The following is a 6,000-nucleotide window of genomic DNA, read 5'->3' on the forward strand; positions in this document are numbered from 1 at the left end:
GTTATGGCATCCTTACAAATGGAAACTTCTCCATTTCGAGCATGGCGTATGTAGCTGACTGAAGCATAACTTGATAAGTGTGGCTCAACTTACCGATGCGAATCGACGAGTTGAATTCTACAGGAAACACAACTATGTCATGACAAACGACCAGAAAGAATGTTTGATCAAGTCAAATTGCAACAAAAACATGTATCCTCTTGACATCAACATTATCATTGGTAAGCCTCAGCTCTACTTACTATCAAAAGTTGCTCCTGACGTCAGTTGGCTTTGGCATAGGAGGCTTGCTCATTTGAACTTTAGATATATGAATGATCTTGTTTCCAATGAAATGGTAAGAGGTTTGCCACTCCTCAAGTTCGAAAATGATCATTTATGCGATGCGTGTGAGTTTGGAAAGCAATCGAATAAGGATTATTGGGTTATCATTGAAAAGTCTATCTTGGATCCACTAGAACTTCTACACATTGATCTATGTGGACCCACAACAGTAGAGAGTCTACATCATAAAAAATACATTCTTGATATTGTGGATGACTTTACTAGGTTCAACTGGGTCTTCTTCCTACGGCTCAAGTCAGAGACAGCTTCTGAACTCATCAACTTTATCAAAGGAATTGAAGTTCTCATCAAACTTCCAGTAAGGTGAATCCGAAGTGACAATGGATCAGAGTTTGCAAATTCCACGATTGAAAAATACATCACCGAGAAACGCATTGAACATAACTTCTCTGGCCCATACACTCCACAACATAATGGTGTAGTCGAACGACATAACATAACACTTGTTGAAGCTGCTCGATCCATGATTAGCTCTGTAAATCTTTCACTCTATCTTTGGGCTGAAGTTGTTTCAACTGCGTGCTTCACTCAAAATAGGAGTATTATCAATCAATGCCTCAACATGAAACCATACGAAGCAATGAACGGTCGGAAGCCAAGTATCTCTTTTCTTCACATTTTTGGATGTAGATGCTTCATCAAGAACAACCATGATCAGCTTACAAAGTTCCAAACCAAAGTTGATGAAGCTATATTTCTTGGATACTCTGCTAAATCAAAGGATTATTGAGTTCTTATGAAGTACTCAAGTTATAGAAGAAAGGTTTGATGTTACCTTTAATGACAATTTCATTCGGAATTCTGGTCCAAGCCCTGTTACAACTCACAACCTGGAGTTTGAAGCTCCTCCACCAAAATGTCTGAACCGTCAAAAAATTTATGAGGTTGATTTTGAAACTCTTTTCAGACCCTTAGAAACAACTCTTGACTTGGAATCTCGATCAAGGCAAACTCATCCTCTACAACTCCCATTTCTCAAACTATTTCCGGTCTGACACCAACATTTCCTCCATTTGATTCCGAACTGTTTCAACCTTCACATGTTGATGGGGAGAATGGTCAACCTTCCCTTGAATCATATATTGATGGATTCCAAGATGAAGCTATTGAATTCGACTCTAATCCTATCAACAACAAGATGATGTAAATTTCTATGATTTTCCACCTAATGACGATGTCGACATATCTGGTTCAGAAGTTTAGGTGGAGCATTATCCACCAGTTCAAGTTATTCAGGGGGAGCAACACAACCCCGTTGTTGATATTGGATCTTCTACTGCTCAAGAACTTCCAAGATTACACATATGGACCAAGGATCACCCTCAAACCAAGTTATCAGAAATCCTAATGCTGATGTACAAACTCGTTTAGCCACAAGTGTTCAAAATGAATGTCATTTCTCAGAATTTATCTCAATGGTTGAACCCAAATCCATTAAAGAAGCATTAGAACATGTTGGTTGGATTATAGCCATGCAGGAGGAACTGGTGAAATTCGATAGAAATCAAATATGGACTCTCGTCCCACCTCCTCGGAATCATCCCATTTTTGGTACTAGATGAGTGTTACGGAAAAAACTAGATGAAGTAGGAGTTATCATTCAGAATAAAGAAATATTTATGGCCAAAGGATTCACATATTGAAGGGCTTGAGTATGATGAGACCTTTGCTCCTGTTGCCCGTCTGGAAGCCATCAGAATCTTCCTTGCTTATGCTGCTCACAAAGGCTTTAAGGTTTACCAAATGGATGTCAAAAGTGCTTTTTTAAATGGTGAACTAGATACGGAAGTCTATCTCCAATAGAGTCCTGGTTTTGTTAATCTCTCATATCCGAACCGCTACTACAAACTCCGAAAAGTTGTTTATGGCCTCAAGAAAACTCCTCACGCCTGGTACGAGACTCTTACCGACTTTCTTAAGCGATTTGGTTTCCAAAGGGGTATTCTCAATTCCTCTTTGTTCCGAATGTAAAATGGAAAACACCTCATGCTTGTCCAGATTTATGTTAACGATATCATTTTTGGATGTACGGATTCATCAATAGTACCTGGATTTTCTAAGCTAATGATGAATCATTTTCAAATGAGCATGAATCATGAATTGAGCTTTTTCCTTGGTCTTCAAATCAAACAAACCAATCGAGGAATTTTCATTCACCAAGAAAAGTACATCTCGAAACTCCTCAAGAAATACTCAATGGACACCTATGCCTCCGCCAAGGTACCCATGGGTTTCGGACATAAAATATTTTTGGATCCTTCAGGAGTTGCCATTGATGAAAAGAAATACATATGAATGCTTGGTTCACTACTCTATCTTACAGAAAATCCTCTGGACATCATGTTTTCAACATGGTTGTATGCCATATTTCAAGTTAACGCAAAAATGTCTCATCTCTTGGCAGTTAAGCAAATATTTTGATACCTTAAAGGTACAAAGAGTCTCGGAATGTGGTACCCAGCAAATGAAAATTTTCTTCTTCAAGCATATGTTGATTTGAACTTTGGTGGTCTTCAGTTGGATCGAAAAAGCACATTTGGTGGCTGTCAATTTTTAGGTGGTCGTTTGATCAACTTGTCATCGAAGAAACAAAATTACATTGCACTCTCAATAGCTGAAGCGGAATACATTGTTGCTACCAGTTGTACATCTCAAGTTCTTTAGATGAAATCATAGCTCTTAGACTATGGTTACCGATTTCAAAAAATTCCAATCTATTGTGATTCACAAAGTTACATTGTCATTTCGCATAATCTAATTTAGCACTCAATGAAGAAGCACACTGATATACGAAACCATTTTATTATAGGTAATGTTTTAAATGGGGACATTGAACTTATTTTTGTTCCACCTGACAATGAAATTCCTGATGTCCTAACTAAGGCATTAGAGAAAACCAAATTCATTGGTTTTCTGAACAAAATGGGTATGATGATGCATGATCCTTAGTTATTTCAAGAGGTGTTGCTGCCAGTTGTACATCTCAAGTTCTTTAGATGAAATCACAGCTCTTAGACTATGGTTACTGATTTCAAAAATTCCAATCTATTGTGATTCACAAAGTTACATTGTCATTTCGGATAATCTAATTTAGCACTCAATGAAGATGCACACTGATATACGAAACCATTTTATTATAGGTAATGTTTTAAATGGGGACATTGAACTTATTTTTGTTCCATCTGACAATGAAATTCCTGATGTCCTAACTAAGGCATTAGACGAAACCAAATTCATTGGTTTTCTGAACAAAATGGGTATGATGATGCATGATCCTTAGTTATTTCAAGAGGTATGTACTCTCTGATGGCAACATCAGAAAGTAAAAATGTTCTGAAAACAATTTTTTTAAATCCATATCGGAACTGTCACGTCTCGGAATAAATAGGATCATTTTACGTGTCTTTTTTTCTAACCACCTCTTGTAGTTTTAAGTTGTACAGTTCACTTTGTTATATGAAGTCCAAAACCAATATAGTCACATTGGTATCAATCTCATCTCGTAACTTACGTCATAAGATCATCCTGGAATTCAAGTCTGAAATGGTATTAAACTCTCTTCTATTCCACTCCGAAATCTTTTCAAAATTTCACTCCGAAAGTTTTTCAAAATTCCACTCAGGAATCTTTTCAAATCTTACTCCGGATTTTTTTTAAAATTTTTCACTCCGGAGTTTTGGCACCTAAGTCTTTTAAATAATTAATTCCGGATCTTATATCTAAAATGTTTTCATTCAAGAGCCTATCTCGGACCTTTCTCATGTTCCGAGATCACTCGATTTTTCCTAATGGTTTGAAACTATTTTCAAAACACTTTGAAACTTTATGCTCCAAAATCCCTTTACAAAACTCGTCTCAAACTATCTCAATGTTTCAGGACGATTTCATAAATTCATTCCGGACACTCACGTATCACATATTCATTTTCAAATCACCCCGGAACATTCTTTTTGTTTCCGAAATAACTTCATTTGTGAGAAGATGAAAGGTTTTTGTCATTATATGATTTGAAACATTTTCCATTAACTTTGGCGGTCACTTTTTAATGATGGTTATCTTTTTGCCCTTAAAACCCGATACTTTTGCACACGTGTGCATAAAACAAACATCATGTCATATGCAGAGGGTTTCCATTCTTCACGTTAAATTCGGTCCATTTCCTAATACGGGTTTCATCGTTGTCTTTCAACCCGACCCATTTAATTCCTGAACCTTTAAAAGGCCATCGATATCCCTTTTACCCGTTACGCTCTCAAAACTCTCATTCAACCTTTCTTTCTCGAATAAACTTGTTCTTCAAGCTCTCAACCTACAACAATGGCGTCCAACCAAACTTCTCCTAAAATCGTCAAATCAGCCCCCCAAAAAGAAGTCATCGAAAGGTTCTTCATCTTAAATGTCAACAGAACCCTTCGCAAAGGACACAACTCAATTGTTCTCTCTCGATCCAAATGAACTCGATGAGTCGATTCGTGTTATGATAGAGTTCTTTGCTTATCATCCAATCACTGTGTCATTTACCAAGATACCAGACCCATGGATTCCAGTTTGTTTACTTCACACCGCATTCGAACACATCAAGATTGACGATGGTGTTCTTGAAACAAAAATTACTGGAGAAAGAATCGTGCCCGTTCACAAATCAACATTCTTAAGAGCCATCGGTGTGAAGGAAAACCCAACAAACTAATATGTCGAAGAACCCATGACTGAAGATTTTCATTCATTCTTGAATCACATCGGGAACACTGAGGAGTACGAAGCAAAAAAGTTGAAGAAATTAGCGGTATCGGGTTTATGGACTGTTCCTATGCATTTCATCATAAGGGGATTATCAGGCAAGCATGGAGGGATAGATTCTATTAGCAAATACTGGTTGTACATCGTGTATAGCATCTTCTTAGGGAAGCATAACGCGGTGTATCTTACAAAAGTGTTATGGAAGGACTTCCAGAAGTTTTCCATCAATCGCAAGCCTCATGAGATTTTAAGCCCTTGATTTTGGGGCCTGACGATCCAACAACTATACAATGAATGAAACAGACCAATTCCCACCCGCTCCATTCTAGAAGAGGTACTTCTTACTTTCAAAACTATCAAATCTTATCGACTTCTGGACCAAACGTCCTTCGGACCTGTTAGATGATTACCGGAACATATGTTAGACATTCTTCCGTCTGAGTCCATTTATTTAAAACAACACTTAGAGACTTCGATTGTGTATAGCCCAACACAATCTACCCATGTCTCTGTTGAGCCCATCTCGGACACGGCTAAGGAAGTTCCATCCGGAGGCAAGAAAAAGAAGTATGCTAAGCGCAAAGCTTCTCCCACAAAGCCCAAAGCCAATAAGAGAACCAAAGTTGGTTCCTCCTCTCAACAGGAAGGAGCCAAAGGCATTCCAGTTCACTCTGTCCATCCGCTCACCCCTCCTGCCCACTCTTCTGAGGTACCCCTCGACGTTTCAAAACCACAAGCACACACCCATGGGGAGTCTGCACATAATCCACCCTCACCTTACCAACAAGGTGTTGCTGGTGTTGAACAAAGTTCCTTGCCCCTGGAACAAACCCACGTGTCTCTTTGGAAACTTTAATCTTTTCTACACAATCACGGTACGAGATCCCTATCTGAGACCCCAATCAATCCGAAGTG

Source organism: Lactuca saligna, chromosome 4, assembly GCF_052625555.1.
Source record: "Lactuca saligna cultivar CGN05327 chromosome 4, ASM5262555v1, whole genome shotgun sequence".
Lineage (NCBI taxonomy): Eukaryota > Viridiplantae > Streptophyta > Magnoliopsida > Asterales > Asteraceae > Lactuca > Lactuca saligna.